Raw genomic sequence first — 15,313 nt, 5'->3', positions numbered from 1 at the left:
GAGGAGAACTTAACATAGGGAAATAGATTCAATTGGTGTAATGACCCAACCAAGATACAACCGTATTTGCTCCAATCCCTCGGACAGAGATAAACACCTACAAGATCTCTATCAAGCATTCTTAAACCTACAATACCCACCTGCTGAAGTGAAAAAACAGATTGACAGAGCCAGAAGAGTACCCAGAAGCCACCTACTACAGGACAGGCCTAAAAAAGAAAATAACAGAACACCACTAGCCATTACCTACAGCCCCCAACTAAAACCTCTCCAGCGCATCATCAAAGATTTACAACCTATCCTTAAAGATGATCCCTCACTCTCACAGATCTTGGGAGACAGGCCAGTCCTCGCTTATAGACAGCCTCCCAACCTGAAGCAAATACTCACCAGCAACCGCACACCATACAACATAAACACTAACCCAGGAACCTATCCTTGCAATAAAGCCCGATGCCAGCTCTGTCCACATATCCATTCAAGTGACACCATCACAGGACCTAATCACATCAGACACACCATCAGGGGCTCGTACACCTGCACATCTACCAACGTGATATATGCCATCATGTGCCAGCAATGCCCTCTGCCATGTACATTGGCCAAACCGGACAGTCTCTACGCAAAAGAATAAATGGACACAAATCTGACATCAGGAATCATAACATTCAAAAACCAGTGGGAGAACACTTCAACCTTTCTAACCACTCAGTGACAGACTTGAAGGTGGCAATTTTGCAACAAAAAAACTTCAAAAACAGACTCCAAAGAGAGACTGCTGAACTTGAATTAATATGCAAACTAGATACAATTAACTGTGGTTTAAACAAAGACTGGGAATGGTTGGGTCATTACACCAATTGAATCTATTTCCCTATGTTAAGTTCTCCTCACACCTTCTATGGGCCATCTTAATTATCACTTCTAAAAGTTTTTTTCCTCCTGCTAACGATAGCTCATCTCAATTGATTAGACTCTGCCTGTTGGTATGCATACTTCCACCTTTTCATGTTCTCTGTATGTATAAATATCTCCTGTCTGTGTGTTCCATTCTATGCATCCGAAGAAGTGAGCTTTAGCTCACGAAAGCTCATGCTTAAATAAATTTGTTAGTCTTTAAGGTGCCACAAGTACTCCTGTTTTTTTTGCGGATACAGACTAACACGGCTGCTACTCTGAAACCTGTCATAAATTCAGTGACATTCTAGAACATTTCCTAACATGTTTCACAAAACTCCCAAACACTGCAGGTTTCCCACATTTTTAAAGGAAAGAGCTTATAGAAAGAGAAGATATTTTTTAAAAGGATCACGGTCACACTTCACACAAGTGACATATACAGTGAAAGTACAATATGTTATAATCTGTATCTGACCCAATATTAAAAGTTTGTTAACTAAAGGTCACCCACATAATATTGCATAATTAATATTTAGCCAGTGGGAAAGGTAATATATGATAAGAAATGAATAAAAACTCAGAGTCACACCAACTATAGAGTTTTCCTTAAGAATGAGAATAAAATGAAGGCAGCGTAAAGAAATCTATCTTTTTTTATTCAGTCAGGAATAGACATGTACAACATGGGCTGAAAGATCTCTCACCATAAAACTTCCCTTAACTGGGTATTTTAATGAATTTTCAGACAATGTATTTTAAGCTGAAAAAGTTGCAAGCAGTTCATCACCCACATATGAAAGAGCCTTGATTTTGCATAATAGATTGTACTCAAGACCTGAAACTGGATTAGCTGTAAATCTGGTAGTTGTTGAACAAGAAGGGCTTTCTGCCAAAGATTATCCAATTTGGGGACATCAACAGAGGTGCCAACTTCCCTATCTATGCAGTTTCTGTCTCTCTGCAGTCTTTGTAGAAGTCCTAACAGCCATTGGCAACACTCATTTTGGCTGATCCTTTTTTTAAAATTTGAACTTGAAATTAACAACCATGATAGCAAAAAAAGTGCATTTAGTTCAGACTTGTGATCTTAAGCCTCATTTTATTGTGGGGTGTTTGCTACCAAACTTGCTACAAATGAAGTAAATATGTATTTAAGGAACTATATTTCTTCCTAGAACAAGTTAAAGCATTTGCCTGTAAGAGGTATGATCTGCTTTAATTTCTTTATTAGTAGGGTGACCAGACAGCAAGTATGAAAAATCGGGACAGGGGGTGGAGGCTAATAGGCACCTATATAAGACAAAGCCCCAAAAATCAAGACTGTCCCTATAAAATCGGGACATCTGGTCACCCTATTTATTAGCCATTTTTAAAGCTGGAATAGAAAAAGGAAGGTATATTGCATTTCAGATTAGGTAGACTCAGGGCTTTGGTTAATACTGTATTAACAAAAAACAACCCTGCACTTTGCAAGCAAAATTTTACATTCTGATGCATATTTTAACACTCAGCTTCAGTGTGTTACTACATATCTACATAGCATGTAGATCTATGATATTCATGGGAGAGTCACAGACAGAGGGAATGCACTGCTGGATGATTCTAAGAGCAGAATTTTGTCTTGGTAAAACTAATCAGAAGGGAGAACTTGATACCTTTTCAAAACATATAAAAATAAAGGTTTTACCTCAATTTTGTTAACAAACTCCCCTGTACAAAATAAAATTTTAACTAAAGAAAATGTGATATCCAAACTTTCCTCTGAAAATGTTCTCCATATGCAGTCTCCCTCAAACCATTTCCATTCTCTTTAATCACTTATAAAAAGAGAAGTTCAATTCAGGCTGTCTTCTTAGACTCTGTGTTTCATTTGAACTGATACTTAAAAAAAACAAATAAGAAAAATGTAATGAGATATGATGAGAAAAATCTCAGGATTCAGATTTTGGCTTCAGTTTGGCTAAACACTCTGAAATGCATGGCCGATCTTCAGCTGGTATAAACTGGAATAACTCCATAGACTTCAGTGGACCTACACTGATTTATACCAGCTGAGGATCTGCTCCACAATATTAACATGAATCTTCATCGGCTTCAAATCTAGTGAAAAGTAACTTCCTTGGAACTACCAATTCTAATTCATCTGGAAGACGTCTCCCTCAATTCGTATTAATTTTTAAGACAGTTTTTAATGCACCTTCTTATTAGGACCTTCAGTGATATGAGCAGAAAGATTCCCTTTAACTTCAATGGGCTTTGGATCAGGCCCATAATTAAGTTTTGTTGTTGTTTTTTTGCCATGTGTTTCAATGACATTTAAACTCACTCATACAATTTTGATACCTTCCTCATTCATTAGCTCTCATTATATTTCTGGTTAATTCTGCATCTGGTTAGAAGAAGCTGGAATGAAAAACATTTACCAAACTTCTTTGAAACTACAAAAAAAATCACATTTGAGTTTAGTTTGAGTTATGGGGGTTACAAGAATAGAAAGTTTTATTAAAGCTGGTTTATTGAACACTGCTCATACTTTGGTAGTTTGGAAAAAATGGAATTTTGTTTCAATCCATCATGATTTTGCCAGCTCTAGAGATGGAACAAAACTTGGACCTTTTATCCAAATCCACTGAACATTGATGGAGTGAATACAATGGAACCCAGATCTGAAACATCCCTTGTGTCATCTTTAGTTCTTAATGTATTTGTATTGGGTCACTCATCCACAATAATTGCAGGGCCTGTGGTTTCTGGATACAATGCTGAAGCTTGCTTTAGAAATATTATTATAAGAAATAATAGTACTAATACCAATGCTATCAGCATGATAACGAAAGCGATATTTTAGGGCCTAATCCTGCAAGATAATGAATGGGATGATGTGTGGGAGTGAAAGTCCTTGAACACAAGCTGTTTGCAATATCAGGTTGATACTGAAGTCTCCTGTGGACTGATGTACTTCCAGAAGGGAAAATTACTATTATTAGTATGAATAAATGTGAAAGGAAAATAAGAAAATGTTGCTTATCTGCAATTAATGTCCGGTATTTGTTTTCTTGCATTACAAAGGTGCTAGTTTTGACAAGAATCCTAATGGTGTAGTTTCTTTTAATCTCCAAACTAGTATAGAAGTCTTATGGAAGAGGGGAAAAGAGATGAGGAAAGCCATCTACCAATAAGAAATAATGCTTATAGGCAGTCATTTATATATATATATATATATATATGGTTTTATTGTCAGATCACTTGAATTGTTTCATTAAAAGGTTACTTTTTTCAAAGATGTGCCCATGGATTTATGTCCAAGAGAAATCTCATTGTGATATAAGGACTGATGACTATGATAATAAAAATAACTAAGAAAAGAGACTACTGCAATAGCAAATATAAATTAAGAAAGAAGAAAATAAAACTACGGATCAAAGAAACCTTCCATTCTATGATCTAAGACCTAACCTAAGACACTTGTGACTTGCAGATCAGCAACATTAATGCTTTCTTCCTCAATTAAAAAGAAAGTTTAAAGGGAACATTTAAATAAATAGTATTCTAAATGTGAGAGCTAATTTATATGCTGGATTCTGGAAAGTAGTATCTAGTCCCAGAAAATATACACTCCAGCCAATTAGTGTGTTGTCTCTAATATGTCTATATAGATTCTTACATAGCCTCCTTCACGACAGTAGCTGAGATCCACACAACATCCCTGTGAAGAAGAGAGGTAGTTAGGCTGTAAGGACCAGATTTTTAAATATATTTAGACACCTGGAGATGCAGATAGGCACTTACATTGTGTCTACACAGCAAAGAAAAACCCACAGCTTGCCCATGCCAGCTGACTCGGGCTTGTGGGGCTCTGGGTGCAGGGCTGTTTCATTGCTGACTACTGGGTTTGGGCTGGAGCCCTAGCTCTGGGACCCTCCTACTTTGCTCCAGCCCAAGCCCAGAAGACTACACAGCAATGAAACAGCCCCACAGTCCGAGCCCCACAAGCCTGAGTCAGTTGGCATGGGCCAGTGACAGGTGTCTAGTTCCTGTGCGAACATACCCCTAGTGAGATTTTCAAAAGCACTAGGCACTGAACTCCCATCAAAATAATGAAAATTAAGCTCCTAGGCACTTTTGAAAATCCCAGTAGGCACCTATCTGCATCTTTAAGCACCTAACAACTTTTTAAAAGTGAGGGCAGGGACCATATTTTCCTGCATACAGCACCTAGGGCAACCCGGTATCCAATCTTGATTGACACTTCTAGGCATTACCCTAATACAAATAATAAATCACTGATAGCCCTGAAACAGGCCTGGATCAGACTGGGAGGGCCCAGGCTTCCCTACCAGCAACCCCCCTACACATAATCAGCCTAAGTCCTAACCATTAGACAGCGCTCCCCTGAGTGAGGACTGTCACACATAGCTATAGCTTCAGGTTAGGGCGACCAGATATCCTGATTTTATAGGGACAGTCCCGATTTTGGGGTCTTTTTTTTTATATAGGCTCTCATTATCCCCCACCCACTGTCCCGATTTTTCACACTTGCTGTCTGGTCACCCTACTTTAGGTCAACATCCAAACTTTTGTAAACTTATGCCAACCTATGAAGCTTTGGTTCACGCATCCAAAGGGACATCAAAAATACCAGCCATTGAAAAAACAGCAACACAATTAAAAAATCATCAATTTCCAATTTCGTTTTGTGGAACAATTCTTGGTAAACCACACACTGACATATGGAGTGTTCCTGGCTTATTTGTGATGCATTATACTGACTGGTCCCATTTCCTGCCATGCGTTGTACCAGAAAACTGTAAAGCTCTGTGGTTTACTAAAACCCACAGCTAAGCATGGTTTTTTTTAAGTAAAGCTATGCCTTTGTAGTTTGTTTTAAAAATATCTGATTTCTGTTATTGCTCCTATTAACTCTTTGTCATTGCTTACTCAGGAATTTTGAGCACATGTAATTGGGACATACCATATCTCCTGTTAGCTGGATGATGATATTCAGAGTAAAATATTACGTCCGGATGTTGGGGGATGTGATTGCATTTTCTTTAATCAGGGTGTGACATAATGGGGCAGATCTGTATTGTTCATTTCTTTTAATTGTCAAGAGCACACACAGTGGGGCCTTAAAGGGTTAAGGTAAAACTGGATAACCCAGGAGATTAGGTAATGTTAGCTATAACTCTTCACCTCTAGATCACCAGTTTGACTCCAGTTCAAAATAGTTACATCTCATGACTATTTACAGGCTTATGTTAAAGGGTAGCTTCAGTCCATTTAAACTAGACACGTCCATATCACCAAACCCACCTGAAACAGATTTTGCTTATTGGTACTCTTGTCTTGTGGAAATTCATAAATGAAATGTGGAGTATTGACGGGTAGAACCTAAACAGGAGAGCCAGAAAAAGAGGGATTTTGTTACATATCAAAAGTATTTACAGTGCCAATGAGCTAGTATCAAGAGACAACAGTGAAATTCTTTGCAGAGGACAAAGGCAAAAAAGCAGAAGAGCAATGGCAGTGGGTGCTACACACCACCAAGATTAGGCGATTGAGAAGGGGGAAAAGATACTAAAAAACTCCCACTGTGTTTGAAACCACAAGACATTTTAACTTCCAGAAATCTGCTAACAATTGTAGCAAAATGGACATTATTAAAAAGATTTCTAAATAATATAAAAGGTAACTTTATAAATCCAGAAAGTAAAGACTAACCAGAGGATAAGTCTTCTGAGATGTATTTCTCACCAATAGGAAGGAAGTCATTTTGAATATGACAAAAACAGGGGAGCTTGATGCAAGCTACCACAAAATACTTTAATTCTGCATCCTGTGAGGTCCTCTTATTTGATTCAGTTTTTACTGCACATAAAAGATGGTATCAATTCCTGAGAACTTATGGGAGCTTCACAAGGGTTTAATGGAGTTAACTGAGTAGGCCTTTTGAAAACTCCCATGAGCCACTGCTTCAGGGAGCTATGCCAGGAATGGTGGGGGTTAAGTAGTCACAGGACAATGCTACAGCAACAGTGTGGTCAGGGCTGGCTCCAGGCACCAGCTCAGCAAGCAGGTGCTTGGGGCGGCCAAGGGGAAGGAGCGGCACATCCGGCTCTTCGGCGGCAATTCGGTGGCGGGTTCCTCGGTCCCTCTTGGAGGAAAGGACCTGCCGCCGAATTGCCGCTAAAGAAGAAAGTGGCGTGGTGGAGCTGCCGCCAATCGCAGCTTTTTTTTTTCACCGCTTGGGACGGCAAAAACCCTGGAGCCAACCCTGAGTGTGGTATACCACAAGTATGTACTTGGGGCAAAACTGCTCCTGATATTGGCTGACCAGATAGCAAGAGTGAAAAACTCAGACGGGGGTCAGGGGTAATAGGTGCCTGTATAAGACAAATCCTTGAATATGGTACTGTCCCCATCTGAATCAGCATGGCTAATGCAGGTTCATGGTTCCAAATCTTGTGATTTGTATCATGAATCTCATGCTATTTGGTGTGTTTCTTAAAGGCCAAGCTCCTGAAGCCATGTGTTATGGGAGAATTACAGCTAGCTGGCTCTCCTACTTGTAGAGAAAAATTTGAAAACATGACCCAAATGCACCCAAAGGCTCAGAAACCACAAGGCAAAGAAAAAGAGCACACATTTATTATTGTATTAAAATCTCATGATTTTTAAGTCATTCTCATGATTTTTAGTACTTGGGGTTGGCAGTAATGTGGACTACACCTCTGTTTCAATTACCAGAGGGTCACTTCTACAATGCAGAGGGGCCTCCTTCTCCCTCTCTGTCAATACTTCAGTACTTATTCATTTCCCTACTGGTCTCATAATTTGACATAAGCCTGCTGTTTCAGAGCAGTGCTAGGCCTCAAGTAAGTGGAATTCCATAGAAGAGACCTTATATTTTCCATATAAGAAATATGTTGGCTGATGTACAATTCTCAAATACAAAATGGTTTAAAAACATATTACTCAGTGGCTTGCATATATGATGGAAGTTATTGAAGGCATTCAAAAATGTAGGTTGGGTTGAATTAAATATGTTTTGATTCAATATTAACCTTCACACTTAAGATGAAATGACTCCCTACAAAATTCATTGTAATGTTTACTGTTAATGTTCTTCACTGCCTTATTGTGTAATTGCATTTAGGACCAGGACACTGCACACTGGGGAGCTCAGTGTCTATTCTGTCCCTGCTCCCCTGAATGTGTCTGATGACCCCAAAGGGAATAGGGAGAAGTAGACAAGAGGTAGAACCCTGGCTCAAACCTTATCCCCAGACCAGGCAGCAAAGTTTGCTGGCCATTCTGGGGCGGAAAGCTCTATCCCACAAAGGGGTGTGTGGTAGTGATGCACAGCATCTGTGTACCCAGGAACTCTGCCTTCCCATGGCAGAATGTGCTCTTGCACTGCTCTACACTGTGCTCTGCTCTATGCTCTACTATGGCCTGCACACAAATGGCATAATTGAGCCCGCCGTGACCTCAGGTGTCTCACTTGTGCTTAATTTCACTGTGCCTTGGTACGATGCAGGTAATATACTCACTGGCCTCAAAGGGCATTATGAGGCTACATTAACAAAAGTTTGTAAAGGACTGAGGTCTTTGAGTTAAAAAGATACAATTGCCAAATATTGTAAGCAAAGTGACCCTAGAGTAATGTATTCTCTGGATTTCTCCTGAGCTAGTCAAAAGGTGCATATTTCTGCATCTCGTGGGATTTCATTGCTCCTTTTACATACCACTTTTTTATTTTAAAAAACTAAGCAACTGTTAAGAGCTTGCATTTTTTAGTGTATGTGAAAAAATAGCCATATTTGTTAGAGGTGAAACAGGAATTTGGAGGGAAGAGAGGGAATGTTCCATTCATCTGAATGTTCCATTCATCTGAGCTAACCGTTCAGAGCACACCATGTACTCAGAATATAGTCATGGTTTAATCCAAGAGTGACCATTCAACTTGACATTCTATTGGATTTATAATTCACAACTGCATTTTGCTCCCTAATAATTACAGTGAGCATTCAGGGGAGGAGGAAAAAAGAGCAAATAGTTAAATCTTCTGCATCCTTTTTTTTTTTTTTTTTTGGCCAGGTTACCACAGTGAATAGCATGTGGAAAATTGGTACTTCCAATGAATAAAAATTAATTGGCCAACAACAAATGGGAAAACATGCTGCTGAATGCTGTTAAGCTTGTCTTGTCTTGTTGGAGAAGGACATGTGTGAATCAATCGGTATAAAATGAACTCCACCTAAATGGCTGTTCACTTGCTAATGCCAAGTTAGTTTAGTTAGAATGTCGGGAAATGATTTTGTGATTTCAGGTTTAAAGAAAATGCAGTAAATGTTCCATGTAATGCATTTATAGAGTGTCCCTCTTACCTTTCAACAGAGGGGAAACTTGCTTCCACTTGTTTTCTTTTTGGGAAACACTTAAGGGAGAAAAGAAAACTCAGGGAGCCAGGGAAGCAACAAAAGCACCGACAGTGTTCTGGTTCTTTGAGAAGGTTGCTAATCTGAGCTTTTCAAAGGAAACTTTCCCTTCAAAAAAAAAAAACAAAAACCCTTCCCATATTGAAAAGTTTTTTGTTACCCTCTTCAATGTGGTTAAAGTATTTTCCAAATCAGTTAAAAAATAAACACTTTCTCTTCACATATATCAAAGAGCTGCACTCTTGATGTATGCTCTAAAACAGTGGTGGGAAAGATGTGGCCATCACTGTAATCCGCTGGCAGGCCGTGAGACAGTTTGTTTACATTGACCATCTGCAGGCACGGCTGCCTGCAGGTCCCAGTGGCCACCGAACGGAGAACCGCGGCTACTGGGAGTTGCAGGCAGCTGTGCCTGCTGTCGGTCAATGTACACAAACTGTCTCGCGGCCCGCCAGCGGATTACAGTGATGGCCGCGGGCTGCAGGTTGCCCATCACGGCTCTAAAGCCAGTAAAGCCAGCAGATTACCCTGGAATCTTTTTAGAAAGTTTAACACCGCTGCACTACAATATTCATTGATAAACGCAGTGGATTCTTGCTTATTGAGGACTTGGATCTGTTCATAGTGAAACAAAGTACAGGTCCTAAATTGTTTCAATATCATGCCTGAAGATCTGCAGAGAAATACTCACTTTTTCCCTTCTGCTGGTTTTTCAGATGGCAGTTTTGGCAGAATTGGGTAGTTTGCTTGGTAGGCCCCATTAGCTAAAGGATATATAACATGTTGTAGAGATGAGCACCAGTGGCTCTCTAGGTGGTAAGGGAGTCAGTCATAGCATCACAAGAACAATCTTTGTGGAAAGGTGGAACAACATTTGGTTCAAGCTGTTCTGAACAGAACAAGCTGTTCTGTTACACTAAATGACTTCACCATAAGTAGTATAAGTGGCCTACCATCAATCAAACATTGGCCCATCCCCCTAACCCCTCACCCACTTGTCAACCAAAGATCCACCCCCTGGGGGTATTACTTCCAGGGTCAAGACAGACCAGAAGCAATGGGTTTCATTTGACCCCTCTAAGAACTTCTCCCACCCCCTTCTACCAATCAGGATGTGTTTCACTCCCCCCCCCATCCTGTAGGACCGCCTTGAGAAGAGATTTGACGAATCAGGGGGTGTTCCAGGGCAGGATGATCCATCTGCAAGTGTGTTGTGTGACCCCTCTACAAAGTTATCCCATCACCCTCTACTAATCAGAATGGGTTTCAGACACAGAGGACCTCCCCAGAATGGATTTGACCAATCGGGGGGAATTCTGGGGAGGGGTGTCCCACCCAGAAGAGGGTTGTGTAACCACTCTAAAAGCTCCCCCTACTGCCCTCTTCCAATCAGAGCACAGCACTGCCCCCGGAAGTCCCAGCACCATGTGGAAGAGGCCATTTCATTCCAGGAATGTGTTTTAGAAATTGTGGAAATGCTGAGAGGAAGCATGGACTCCTCCACCACCCCCGAAAGAACTTCAGACTCTGTTTTAGCTTCGAGGGCCTTTGACCGCCTGTGGGAGAAGTGCTACATCAGCGACAGTTCTGAGGAGGACTCCCTAATGGTAAGGGTCATGTCATTCATTTTCACAGGCGGATGTAAACGGGCGTGTTAAACCAGATGATTAATAAAACTTGTTTAAATTTGTAAATATGAATGTGTCCCCTCCATACTTGTTAGTAAAAGACAGTACCAGTACCAGTCATGTCTACACAGACAGCTCTGTTAAAGAAAATATATTACACCCCTGGGGAAGTTGGGAGCTTCGGTGAGATGAACCCTCTTTTTCAAGCAGCCAAAAAGCATAGTAAAACTTTGAATAGAAGACAGGTAACAGCTTGGTTTTCAGACCAGGATGCTTACACTTTACACAAACTGGCTTTAATACAGTTAAAAAGAAACAAGACCATTGTTTCTGATGTGGACGTGCAATGGCAGGGAGATTTGGTGGATATGCACTGGTTCTCCAAACATGGTTTTAAGTACATCTTAACAGTGATAGACATTCTATCCAAATATGCCTGGGTCTTAGGCCTAAAAGACAAAACTGGTGGTAAGGTATCCAAGGCCTTTAAAGCTATTTTCAGCGAAGGTCGCATGCCTCAAAAATTACAAACCGATCGGGGGGGAAAGAATTTTTAAACAAACCTTTAAGCAGATTGTTAAAGCAGCATGGCATTCACCATTGTATTACTAATGATGAAATCAAAGCAGGGGTTGTGGAGCGATTCAACAGAATTTAAAAACTAGGATGTGGAGATATTTTACAGCCCATAACACCTTTCGCTACATCGACGTGTACCTGACTTTATAAAGAGTTACAACCAGAGCTTTCACAGAACAATACGTACCAGTCTTGCTGATGTTAACCCTTCAAATTCTCTGAAGATATGGAAAACGGTTTACTGAGATTATTTTAAAATAAAAACAGTTGTTGCCCCTTTTAGAAAAGACAACCACGTGAGCCTATCTAAAACCAAAGGAACTTTTGAAAAACGTTATGTACAGACATTTACTGATAAGATATTCACAGTGGATGAAGCCTTAACCAGGGGCCAGAGACCTATATACCAATTAAAAGATTACAAGGGTGAGACAGTTACTGGATCTTTTTACCCTGAAGAATTACAAAAAGTAAACCCAAATGAGACAGGATTTACAGGACTAAAAAAAGTTCTAGCAGAGAAAAAAACAGCTACTGGTGAAATGATTGGGGTGGGCCGATAAGTTTATCAGCTGGGTGGAAGCTTCTCAATTCTGTGACATTTATGAATGAAAACGATTCCTCCTGCAAAATTGAGAGAGATGAGTGATAGCAGGTTTTACAGCACTTTGCCCAGCTATGCCAGCTCTGGGGTTTTTCCCCCAAACACCCAGCTCGAACTTTACAATATGGCTAATTAAGCCCTTGGATCTCTCGGGTGCCTGGGAGGTGGGGTTAGTGGAAATACAATACCCGCACAGCTGGAACGCTATCAACAAAGATACCCCTTTCAAAATCACCTTTGGAGATATGGTGTGGAGTTTCATCCTACAATGAGGTTATTACTCGTCCATACTCGAATTATTGGATCATATGAACAGTACCATGGCTCGTCATCCCAGAATGCCTGAGGTGGTCATGAACTACGACCCTGTGAGTAGAAAAGTTAGACTTAAATCTGACAATTTTACTCACATGTTTTCTACCGGCGGGGAGCTAGCTAACATTCTGGGTTTCAGCCTCAAGCGCAGTGTCGAAAAAATCCTGTTCTCGGCAGACATCACAGGGGGTTTCAGCTCCTTGTATCTATACGTGGATATCGTAGCACACCAGTTTCTGGGGGACTTTTCCATTCCCCTTTAAGCTGTGTCACCATCAGAGGAAGGAACAATGAATTTGTCACTATCACCTACGATAAAGCTCATTACGTCTCTGTCAGTGAACACCACATCGACACCATCACCATTGAAATAATGACAGATCAGAACAGACACATCTCATTTCGCTTCAGCAAGGTGATTTTCAAGCTGTACCTGCATTCTTGGAGAGAATGAGGTTTATAAAATGCAAAGCGCTACGGTGACCCTAAAAAATTATGACAACACCATTCACAGCAACTGTTACAAAGCACAGGCTGGATACGCCCTTCCTGGATATCATGGGGCTCCCATGATATACAGGGCTGGCGTGGGCACAGTATTCTGTAGCCTCTTTTGAAAAGCCATACTGCTTTTGAGGAGAGGGCTAAAGATTATTAAACCGCATGTAAAAACTGCCGTTCAAAACATAGCTGTGTGCTGTTCTGGAGAAGGTGTGGAATCCAGCTGCACAGGAGAGATCAGAGCTGATCTATATTAAAAGGGGGAAGAGAAAGAGAAATGCATCATACCCGTGATGCACAGGTCCTCTGAAACCCTTTAAAAGAAGGGCTTTGACACGCAGGGCCGGCCATAAATGGAAGTCCAAGGTGAAGCCTGGGCAAAAGAGGAGATGCTCTCTACTTGGTAAAAGAGATATATTTTAAGCAACATGGCTTTTGTTCACTGTGGGTCTGAACAGTGCACCAAATCCAAACTAGGCTTGTTCCAAATAGCCCCTATGCCATGGGTGTCAAACTCAATTTACCTTAGGGCTAGTGCCAGTCCTCAAATCCTCCCAGCAGGCCAATAATGTCACTGAAGATGGTGTTCAGAAAAGAAAATGTTTATATTGTATTTTTATTTTGAATTTCTTAGAAATAATAAAACTGTCATACAACTTTATACAAGTCTTTGCCTGCCAGAGAGTTTTTAGTGTTTGCCAGATACCTGGCAATGCTTCAGTTCTGTCAGTTTGTTGATGTTTGGCCTCAGTGACTGAGCAGTTGAAACCTTCAGGATTGCAGCAAGGTGTGCATCAGATAGTTCTGTTTGGTATTTTGACTTGTTTATATTCATTGTGGAAAAAAGTGATGCTGCCTCCCTGGCTGACTCTGCCTGGCAACTAATGATGCTGTCTCTATGGCTGACTCTGCCCAATGACTAGTCATGGTATCTCAGTCCCTTTCCCACAGCCAATGGGAGCTGTGGGGGCGGCACCTGCAGCAGAGATTGGGAAGCGTTTCTGCATGCATCTCTCCTCCTCAGGCTGCAGTGGGAAGGTTCTCGGGCCACAGATGGCCCTCGGGACAGGACTTTGAGACCCCTGCCCTACACAGACCAGCATCGAGAAAAGCATCCACATCGAGGTACCGCCTCTATTGGCCATTACAGAGGCTGCCCCCATCGACTTTTTTATAGCAGGGAATGGCATAGATTATATGGATTTAAACAACATGCTGCTGTACCTTTGTTGCAAGATTGTAAAAGGAGACGGAACTGAACTCGCCGGGGATGCTGAGGTAGGCCTGGTGAATTACCCCAGAGCATCTATTTTCAGTCAGTTGGATATCACGCAGGGAGACCGCCTCGTAAGCCAATGCAACAACTGTTACCCTTACAGGGCCTTTATAGAATTGGTGCTCAAATACAGCGATGACACCCTTACCACACAATTTTCCGCTGGCCTGTTTTACAAAGACACTCCCAGACAACACAAAGAAACGGAGCTGGATGGCAGGAATCTAGGGTTTGTGAGGCATGACTAGTTGTGATACAGCCATGGAGAAAACAGCCATTAAACTCAAAGGCTGACCGCAACTCGCTTACTGGATACTGAAATGAAGTCTGTTATTCAAAGGACTGACTTAGCCAAATACGAAAAGGCTAAACTTTACAGGGCCATGCTTCAAACGTACCTAACGTACGTGAAGTAAAGCAATGCAGATAAAGGGAAAATAAATCTGTTTCTACTGGAACAGAAACAGAATGTGACTGCCATCTAGACCTACAGACTCAATAGAGTAGTGGTGGGCAACCTGCGGCCTGTCAGGTTAATCCTCTGCAGGGCCGGCTCCAGACCCCAGTGCGCCAAGCGCGTGCTTGGGGCGGCGTGCCGTGGGAGGGCGGCAGGCGGCTCCGGTGGACCTCCCGCAGGCACGCCTGTGGGAGATCCACTGGAGCCACGGGACCAGCGGACCCTCCGCAGGCACGTCTGCAGGATGTCCACCGGAGCCACGGGACCGGCGACCGCCAGAGCGCCCCCTGCAGCGTGCCACCCTGCTTGGGGGCGGCGCAATTCCTAGAGCCGCCCCTGATCCTCTGGCAGGCTGTGAGACAGTTTGTTTATATTGACCATCCCCAGGCACTGCCGCTCGCAGCTCCCAGTTTGCCGTTCTCAGCCAATGGAAGCTGCAGGTAGTGGCATGGGCTGCAGGGACTCGTTAAAAGATAGGAAAGAAAGGTTAGGAATAAATGGCCACATAGCTGGATCCTACATGGGTTTGTTTCTTTTGAGTCAAAAAAATGTGTTTTCCCTTTGTTTAAAAGCAGCTTAAATTCAGTAAAATTCTGTATTTTTCAACTATAA

General features: G+C 41.7%; 1 long non-coding RNA gene across 3 annotated transcripts in view; it reads right to left on the bottom strand.

Moving 5' to 3' along the window:
- LOC120401471 overlaps positions 1–15,313 on the bottom strand; it is a 335,084-nt gene that overhangs the window by 8,273 nt on the left and 311,498 nt on the right. For 2 of the 3 annotated variants that reach the window (XR_005596468.1, XR_005596466.1), the window contains exon 4: positions 6,214–6,291. This is a non-coding gene — a long non-coding RNA (uncharacterized LOC120401471). Of the gene's footprint in view, positions 1–4,564; positions 4,607–6,213; positions 6,292–15,313 lie in introns of all 3 variants that reach the window. The other variant, XR_005596467.1, reaches the window with a different exon arrangement.

This window comes from Mauremys reevesii, linkage group 3 (assembly GCF_016161935.1).
Source record: "Mauremys reevesii isolate NIE-2019 linkage group 3, ASM1616193v1, whole genome shotgun sequence".
Lineage (NCBI taxonomy): Eukaryota > Metazoa > Chordata > Testudines > Geoemydidae > Mauremys > Mauremys reevesii.
The sequence above is the reverse complement of the archived record's forward strand: the minus strand, read 5'-3'. Positions and strand labels throughout refer to the sequence as shown.